Source organism: Oncorhynchus mykiss, chromosome 18, assembly GCF_013265735.2.
Source record: "Oncorhynchus mykiss isolate Arlee chromosome 18, USDA_OmykA_1.1, whole genome shotgun sequence".
Lineage (NCBI taxonomy): Eukaryota > Metazoa > Chordata > Actinopteri > Salmoniformes > Salmonidae > Oncorhynchus > Oncorhynchus mykiss.
The window spans coordinates 36,959,028-36,968,249 of record NC_048582.1 but is presented as its reverse complement, the minus strand read 5'-3'; the positions used below and the strand labels follow the sequence as shown (position 1 = coordinate 36,968,249).

The 9,222-nt window shown below is 42.1% G+C and overlaps 1 long non-coding RNA gene across 1 annotated transcript; it reads right to left on the bottom strand.

Annotated features, from left to right (window-relative positions):
• Positions 1-270: 270 nt before the first annotated feature.
• Positions 271-1,871, bottom strand: LOC110496123. Its single transcript, XR_002469518.2, has 2 exons — positions 1,678-1,871; positions 271-962 (listed from the first exon to the last, which is right to left on the bottom strand). It is a non-coding gene; the product is annotated as an uncharacterized LOC110496123 (long non-coding RNA).
• Positions 1,872-9,222: the final 7,351 nt, after the last annotated feature.

Genomic DNA, 9,222 nt, shown 5'->3' with positions numbered 1-9,222 from the left:
TTGATATGTGTAGTCACACTGTATGTGATAGATTTTGATAATACTTACATGGTTAATTCATCACTTTATCTTAAATTAGATTAGAATATATTTATTTTTCCTTTGAAGGAACTTTTTATACATTGACCTTAAAGTGCCCTACAAAGCTCAACAATGGAACTGATATTAAGATTAATAGCAAGACCAATTCAGATAAACCTATTTACTGTGATAAAAGATAATACCTTTAATAAAATACATGATACATTAATATGTAAATATTTAACTGGGTCACATAGCAATTAGATTTTTATTTGGTTACTGGTCAACATTTGTACTATGAGAAAATAAATCATTCACAATTTGGAAAGCTATTTTGTTCAAAGTAACTCACAGCTTGAATGATTACAAAACATTCATATATTTTAGGCATTGCAATATACCCTGTCAATCAGAGTATGTTAATTATGCATCTTGAAATACACAGAGGACACACAAACCGCAAGGTCATTGTAAAAACACATTGTCAGAGAAAAGAGAAAGCTGTACAGCTCATTCTCCTGTGCTCTTCATTCAGTTTCCAACACGCTCTCAGGATGGTGCGGTCAATGTGACTCTTGCCGTCTAGGTGGCGATCATTGCCATAGTGAACGAAGGATCAGAGTGGCTGTCGAACCAAACAGTAGAGTCAGGGAGTAACTGAAGACACGGCTGCCCCCTGCTGGTGTGGTGAGAGTGGTTGGCCATGTGGCTTTTGTTTCTGCAGTTGTTGGTCCAATTGTAGAATTCTTTAGGTCAGTTGTTTGTCCAATTGTAGAATTTTTTGGGTCAGTTGTTGGTCGTATTGTAGAATTTTTTTGGTCAGTTGTTGGTCGTACTGTAGAATTTATTTGGTCAGTTGTTGGTCGTATTGTAGAATTTCTTGTTTCATTTGTTGATCCCATTGTAGAATTATGTTGCTCAGTTGTTGGTGTTGTAGAATTCTGTTGGTTGAAATGGAATAATTTACATTAGGCCACATGTTAATTCAGCATTAATTCACCCGTGTTTGAAATTAAATGAATTAGGGACAGTTTTGAAATTTGCTGGGGTGGTATAATTTCTTCCATCCCAGCCAAATGTCATCTTCTGCTTGCATGCGTCTCCCCTATCAAGGTGTTTTGGTACTTCCCTAAAGGCAGAAATTAATCTAGCGTGTTAGGGGGTGATGAAACAAGGGAGCTCCGTTCATTTTCAATGAAGGGGAGAGAAGTTGGCGATGCAAGCATGCGTGAGGGCGAGTGAACAGGGTTGGGGAAAGCTGAACTTTTGTCACGTGTTTCCCGTGGCATCGCTTTGCTATTGATCGATCGAAGCCCGCTATAGTTTCCAGACCCTACTGGATTGGCTGTTGACACCTAGCATTACAAGCCTGCCAGCTAGCACCAACATGAAGGTGAAGCTAGCGTATAAATGAGTGGATCACTGTTGTTATTCACTACGCTTTTCCAAGCGCTTACTATACCACAGGTCAATATAGTCTGCCAGTCTGACTGTCTATCCTGCCCTCTATCCACCATTAGTTGCACTTAGTCACTTCTCCCCATCTTTCATCCTTTCTTTCTCATTCTCCCCCTGCAGAGCATTGCTAAGAGTGGAATGCTAATGAGTTTAAAACATGTTCAGCTATTATTACTGAGTTAGGTTTAAGTACATTACCTGTGCCATGGTGGAGGCCAGCAGGGCCAGTGTGCAGAGTCCCAGAACCAGGTACTTCATATTGCAGAGAGGCGAGGTGTCTTATGGGTCAGATACAAGAGGAAACTGCTGTCCTGGGTTAGTCCTGGGTCTACAATCCTGGGTTTGCTATCCTTGGTCTGATCTGGCTGTGTAGAGTCTGACTACAGCTGAGGGTGAGCCTGGTCTTATATAACGTTCATCCAGGAAACAACCTTGACCAGCCCACATTACAGAACGGGAGCCGCCCATGAATGCAAAGTTGTCAAATGGCCTTGCCCATTAATTCACAAAGAACATTTCTCTGTATTTCATCTGTAAACATTTGGGGTTAAAGAAGATGTATGATTGTGCAACATCAAAGGATGTCCATGCAAAAAACAACTATTTTTATTTCTCTAAAACAACATTAGAGGCAGCTTATGGTGGAGAAAATAACATACAATTGTCTGGCAACAGCTCTGGTGAACATTCCTGCAGTCAGCATGCCAATTACACACTCCATCAAAACTTGAGATAACTGTGGCATTGTGTTGTGTGACAAAACTGCACATTTTAGAGTGGCCTTTTATTGATCCCAGCACAAGGTGCACCTGTGTAATGATCATGCTGTTTAATCAGCATCTTGATTTGCCACATTTGTCAGGTGGATGGATTATCTATGTGTAAAATACATAGACTTACATAGCATTAGCAGTAATTAAAACAGATAACATTACTCTCCGTAGCATCAGATACAGTTGAAGTCTGAAGTTTACATACACCTTAGCCAAATACATTTAAACTGAGTTTTTCACAATTCCTGACATTTAATCAGAGTAAAAATTCCCTGTCTTAGGTCAGTTAACATCAGCACTTTATTTTAAGAAGGGAAATTGTGTCACTTCTCTTGTGTTCAGTGCAAGCAGAGTCAGGGTATGTGCAGCAGTTTGGGCCGCCTGGCTCGTTGCAAACTGTGTGATGACCTTTTCTTCCTAACAAAGACCGTAATTAATTTTCCAGAATTTTACACAACTATGACATAGCATTGAAGGTTGTGCAATGTAACCGCAATATTGAGACTTAGGGTTGCCACCCGTTCGATAAAATACGGAACGGTTCCGTATTTCACTGAAAGAATACACTTTTGTTTTCTAAAGGAGTTTCCGGATTTGACTATATTAATGACCAAAGGCTTGTATTTTTGTGGGTTTATTATAATTAAGTCTATGATTTGATAGAGCAGTCTGACTGAGTGGAGTGGTGGTAGGCAGCAGCACACTCGTAAACATTCATTCAAACAGTGCTTTACTGCGTTTACCAGCAGCTCTTAGCAATGCTTGAAGCACAGCGCTGTTTATGACTTCAAGCCTATCAACTCATGAGATTAGGCTGGCAATACTATAGTGCCTATAAGAACATCCAACAGTCAAAGGTATATGAAATACAAATGGTATAGAGAGAAATAGTCGACGCGTCATAATTCCTATAATAACTACAACCTAAAACTTCTTAACTGGGAATATTGAAGACTCATGTGAAAAGGAAACATCAGCTTTCATATGTTCTCATGTTCAAGGAACTTAAACGTTAGCTTTTTTACATGGCACATATTACACTTTTACTTTCTTCTTCTTGTGTTTTTGCATTATTTCAACCAAATTGAACATGTTTCATTATTTGAGACTAAATTGATTTTATTTATGTATTATATTAAGTTAAAATAAAAGTGTTCATTGTCCATTCAGTGTTGTTGCTTTTTTTGTTCCTCCAATAACCTGTATCGGTATCAGCGTTGACAAATCATAATCGGTCAACCTCTAACGTGTCACAGTTCCCTCCAATATCCAGCAATTTCGCACAGCCATTGAAGGGGAGTGGGACAACATTCCACAAGCCACAATCAACAGCCTGATCAACTTTATGTAAAGGAGATGTGTTGTACAGCATGAGGCAAATGGTGACTGGTTTTCTGATCCATGCCCCTACTTAATTTTTTTTTTACTAACAGATACATATCTGTATTCCCAGTCATGTGAAATCCATAGATTAGTGCCTAATTTAATATACTGTATTTCCATTGACTGATTTTCTTATAGAAACTGTAACTCTGTAGAATCTTTGAAATCGTTGCATGTTGCCTTTATATTTTTGTTCAGTTTACTATGATGTCTTACGAGGGTCCTGAACCTCCCTATTTGTAACATTTCTACCGATATTGCCCTAGATTATATTTCCCACTGACTGACCGTGTTTTTTTTTAGATCCCCTAACAATACAGTGTGGACCTTGGTCAGGGAGGTGACCAAGAACCCGAGGTCACTCTGACAGAGCTACAGAGTTCCTCTGTGGAGATGGGAAAACCTCCAGAAGGACAACGGGTAGGGTTTCAGACGGAAGCCACTCCTCAGTAAAAGACACATGACATCCCGCTTGGAGTTTGCCAAAAGGCACCTAAAGGACTCTCAGACCACGATAAACAATATTCTCTGGTTTGATGAAACGAAGATTGAAGTCTTTGGCCTGAATGCCAAGCGTCATGTGTGGAGGAAACCTGGACAATACCTATGGTGAAGCAAGGTGGTGGCATCATCATGCTGTGTTGATGTTTTTCAGTGGCAGGAACTGCGAGACTAGTCAGGATTGTGGCAAAGATGAATGGGGCAAAGTGCAGATGAAAACCTGCTCCAGAGCGCTCAGAACCTCAGACTGGAGCAAAGTTTCCAACAGGACACTAAGCACACAGCCAAGACAGCGCTGGAGTGGCTTTGGGACAAGTCTCTGAATGTCCTCGAGTGGCCCAGCCAGACCCCGGACTTGAACCCAATCTAACTCCCTGGAGAGACCTGAAAATAGCTGTGCAGCGATGCACCCCATCCAACCTGACAGAGCTTGAGAGGATCTCCAGAGAAGAATGGGAGAAACTCCCCAAATACAGGTTTGCCAAGCTTGTAGCTTCATACCCAAGAAGACAACCTGTTTTTTATTTGTCATTATGTGATATTGCGTGAAGATTGATGATGGGGAAAAAACTATTCAATCCATTTTAGAATAAGGTTGTAATGTAACAAAGTGGAAAAAGTCAAGTGATCTGAATACTTTCCAAATGCACTGTATGTACATATGGGTAGGGTTAAAGCGACTAGGCAGCAGGATAGATAATAAACAGTTAACAGCAGTGTATGTGATGAGTCAAAAGAGTTAGTGCATAAAGGGTCAATGCAGATAGTTAAATAGCTAATCAATAGCTAGTCAGACTAACAATTTAGCAGTCTTATGGCTTTGGGGGGCTGCTGTTCATGGTCCTGTTAGTTCCAGAGTTGGTGCATCGGTTTCCTCTGATGATCTCAATGTTGATGGGACATGGTTCGTCAAGACCTCCAACAGCCGAAGCTAAGTAGTAACGTTAACATGATGCCTTCTAATTGCAGTCGCTGTACTCATAATATACAGGAGAACGATCGCCCTACGGCGAGGATAGTTGACGCAATCGTTAGGAAGGGTAATTTAAGTGTAGGAAAGGATGAAAAGGTGTCTGTGCCACCAGTAAGTACAGATAGTAGTATAAATCCCTTTGCACGGTCCCCGCCACCGGACAAATTTCTCATGGCTTCTGGAGGGAAATGCCTTATGAATGCTCAACTGGTGTCGCTCATTCAGCCGACAGAAACTTTCAACCGGTTCTCCCCATTAAGCAGCGAGTCAGAGTCTAAGGCTAAGCCTTCTCTGGTCTCTCCTCTTCCCCTTACGGAGCCTGAGACGCCGAAGCCTCCCACCATTAGCTCTGACAAATTGAAAACCATAGTCATTGGCGACTCCATTGCCTGTAGTATTAGACTTAAAACGAATCATCCAGCGATCATACACTGTTTACCAGGGGGCAGGGCTACCGACATTAAGGCTAATCTGAAGATGGTGCTGGCTAAAGCTAAAACTGGCGAGTGTAGAGAGTACAGGGATATTGTTATCCACGTCGGACGCAAAGACGTTAGGATGAAACAGTCAGAGGTCACCAAGCGCAACATAGCTTCAGCGTGTAAATCAGCTAGAAAGATGATTCGGCATCGAGTAATTGTCTCTGGCCCCCTCCCAGTTAGGGGGAGGGATGAGCTCTACAGCAGAGTCTCACAACTCAAGTGCTCGTTGAAAACGGTTTTCTGCCCCTCCCAAAAGATAGAATTTGTAGATAAAATTATTTTTGGGACTCACCCACAAACAGGACCAAGCCTGGCCTGTTGAGGAGTGACAGACTCCATCCTAGCTGGAGGGGTGCTCTCATCTTATATACAAACATAGATAGGGGTCCCTTAGCTCCACAATGAAATACGGTGCAGGCCAGGCAGCAGGCTGTTAGCCATCCTGCCAGCTTAGTGGAGTCTGCCACTAGCGCAGTCAGTGTAGTCAGCTCAGCTATCCCCATTGAGACTGTGTCTGTGCCTCGACCTAGGTTGAGGAAAACTAAACATGCTTAGGCGAACACCGCCAATCTCACTAGAAAAAGACCTCCTCCATTCCTGCCATTATTGAAAGAGATTGTGATACCTCACATCTCAGAATAGGGCTACTTAATGTAAGATCCCTCACTTCCAAGGCCGTTTTAGTCAATGAACTAATCACTGATCATAATCTTGATGTGATTGTTCTGACTGAAACATGGCTTAAGCCTGATGAATTTACTGTGTTAAATGAGGCCTCACCCCCTGGTTACACTAGTGACCATATCCCACGCACATCCCGCAAATGTGGAGGTGTTGCTAACATTTACGATAGCAAATTTCAATTTACAAAAAACCCGACGTTTTCGTCTTTTGAGCTTCTAGTCTTGAAATCTTTGCAGCCTACTCAATCACTTTTTATAGCTACTGTTTACAGGCCTCCTGGGCCATATACAGCGTTCCTCACTGAGTTCCCTGAATTCCTATTGGACCTTGTAGTCATAGCAGATAATATTATAATTTTTGGTGACTATAATATTTACATGGAAAAGTCCACAGACCCACTCCAAAAGGCTTTCGGAGCCATCATCGACTCAGTGGGTTTTGTCCAACATGTCTCCGGACCTACTCACTGCCACAGTCATACTCTGGGCCTAGTTTTGTCCCATGGAATAAATGTTATGGATCTTAATGTTTTTCCTCAAAATCATGGACTATCGGACCACCGTTTTATTACGTTTGCAATTGCAAATGATCTGCTCAGACCCCAACCAAGGAACATCAAAAGTGCTATAAATTCTCAGACAACACAAAGATTCCTTGATGCCCTTCCAGACTCCCTCTGCCTACCCAAGGACGTCAGAGGACAAAAATCAGTTAACCACCTAACTGAGGAACTCAATGTAACCTTGCGCAATACCCTAGATGCAGTTGCACCCCTAAAAACTAAAAACATTTGTCGTAAGAAACTAGCTCCCTGGTATACAGAAAATACCCGAGCTCTGAAGCAAGCTTCCAGAAAATTGGAACGGAAATGGCGCCACACCAAACTGGAAGTCTTCCGACTAGCTTGGAAAGACAGTACCGTGCAGTATCAAAGAGCCCTCACTGCTGCTCGATCATCCTATTTTTCCAACCTAAAGGAGGAAAAATAAGAACAATCCGAAATGTATTTTTGATACTGTCGCAAAGCTAACTAAAAAGCAGCATTCCCCAAGAGAGGATGGCTTTCACTTCAGCAGTAATAAATTCATTAACTTCTTTGAGGAAAAGATAATGATCATTAGAAAGCAAATTAGGGACTCCTCTTTAAACCTGCTTATTCCTCCGAAGCTCAGTTGTCCTGAGTCTGCACAACTCTGCCAGGACCTAGGATCAAGGGAGACACTCAAGTGTTTTAGTACTATATCTCTTGACACAATGATGAAAATAATCATGGCCTCTAAACCTTCAAGCTGCATACTGGACCCTATTCCAACTAAACTACTGAAAGAGCTGCTTCCTGTGCTTGGCCCTCCTAAGTTGAACATAATAAACGGCTCTCTATCCACCGGATGTGTACAAAACTCACTAAAAGTGGCAGTAATAAAGCCTCTCTTGAAAAAGCCAAACCTTGACCCAGAAAATATAAAGAACTATATGGAATCTCCTATTCCTCTCAAAAATTTTAGAAAAAGCTGTTGCGCAGCATCTCATTGCCTTCCCGAAGACAAGCAATGTATATGAAATGCTTCAGTCTGGTTTTAGACCCCATCATAGCACTGAGACTGCACTTGTGAAGGTGGTAAATTACATTTTAATGGCGTCAGACCGAGGCTCTGCATCTGTCCTCGTGCTCCTAGACCTTAGTGCTGCTTTTGATACCATCGATCTTTTGGAGAGATTGGAAACCCAAATTGGTCTACATGGACAAGTTCTGGTCTGGTTTAGACCTTATATGTCGTACAGATATCAGTTTGTCTCTGTGAATGGTTTGTCCTCTGACAAATCAACTGTAAATTTCGGTGTTCCTCAAGGTTCCGTTTTAGGTCCACTATTGTTTTCACAGTATATTTTACCTATTGGGGATGTCATTAGAAAACATAATGTTAACTTTCACTGCTATGCGGATGACACACAGCAGTACATTTCAATGAAACATGGTGAAGCCCCAAAATTGCCCTTGCTGGAAGCCAGGCTTCGGATGGCTGCAAACTTTCTACTTTTAAACTCGGACAAAACAGAGATGCTTGTTCTAGGTCCCAAGAAACAAAGAGATCTTCTGTTGAATCTGACAATTAATCTTGATGGTTGTACAGTCGTCTCAAATAAAACTGTGAAGGACATCGGCCTTACTCTGGACCCTGATCTCTCTTTTGACAAACATATCAAGATTGTTTCAAAGACAGCTTTTTTCCATATGCGTAACATTGCTAAGATCATACATTTTCTGTCCAATATTGATGCAGAAAAATGTATCCATGCTTTTGTTACTTCTAGGTTAGACTACTGCAGTGCTCTACTTTCCGGCTACCCGGATAAACACTAAATAATCTTCAGTTAGTGCTAAATACGACTGATAGAATCCTGAGTTTTACTGCTAACAGACAAAGCCTTACATGGGCTTGCTTCTACCTATCTTTCAGATTTGGTCCTGCCGTACATACCTACACGTACGCTACGGTCACAAGACGCAGGCCTCCTAATTGTCCCTAGAATTTCTAAGCAAACAACTGGAGGCAGGGCTTTCTCCTATAGAGCTCAATTTTTATGGAATGGTCTGCCTACCCATGTGAGAGACGCAGACTCGGTCTCAACCTTATAGTCTTTATTGAAGACTCATCTCTTCAGTAGGTCCTATGATTGAGTGTAGTCTGGCCCAGGAGTGTGAAGGTGAACGGAAAGGCACTGGAGCAACGAACCGCCCTTGCAGTCTCTGCCTGGCCGGTTCCCCTCTCTCCACTGGGACTCTCTGCCTCTAACCCTATTACAGGGGCCGAGTCACTGGCTTACTGGTGCTCTTCCATGCCGTTACTAGGAGGGGTGCGTCACTTGAGTGGGTTGAGTCACTGACGTGGTCTTCCTGTCTGGGTTGGCTCCCCGCCTTGGGTTGTGCTGTGGCGGAGATCTTTGT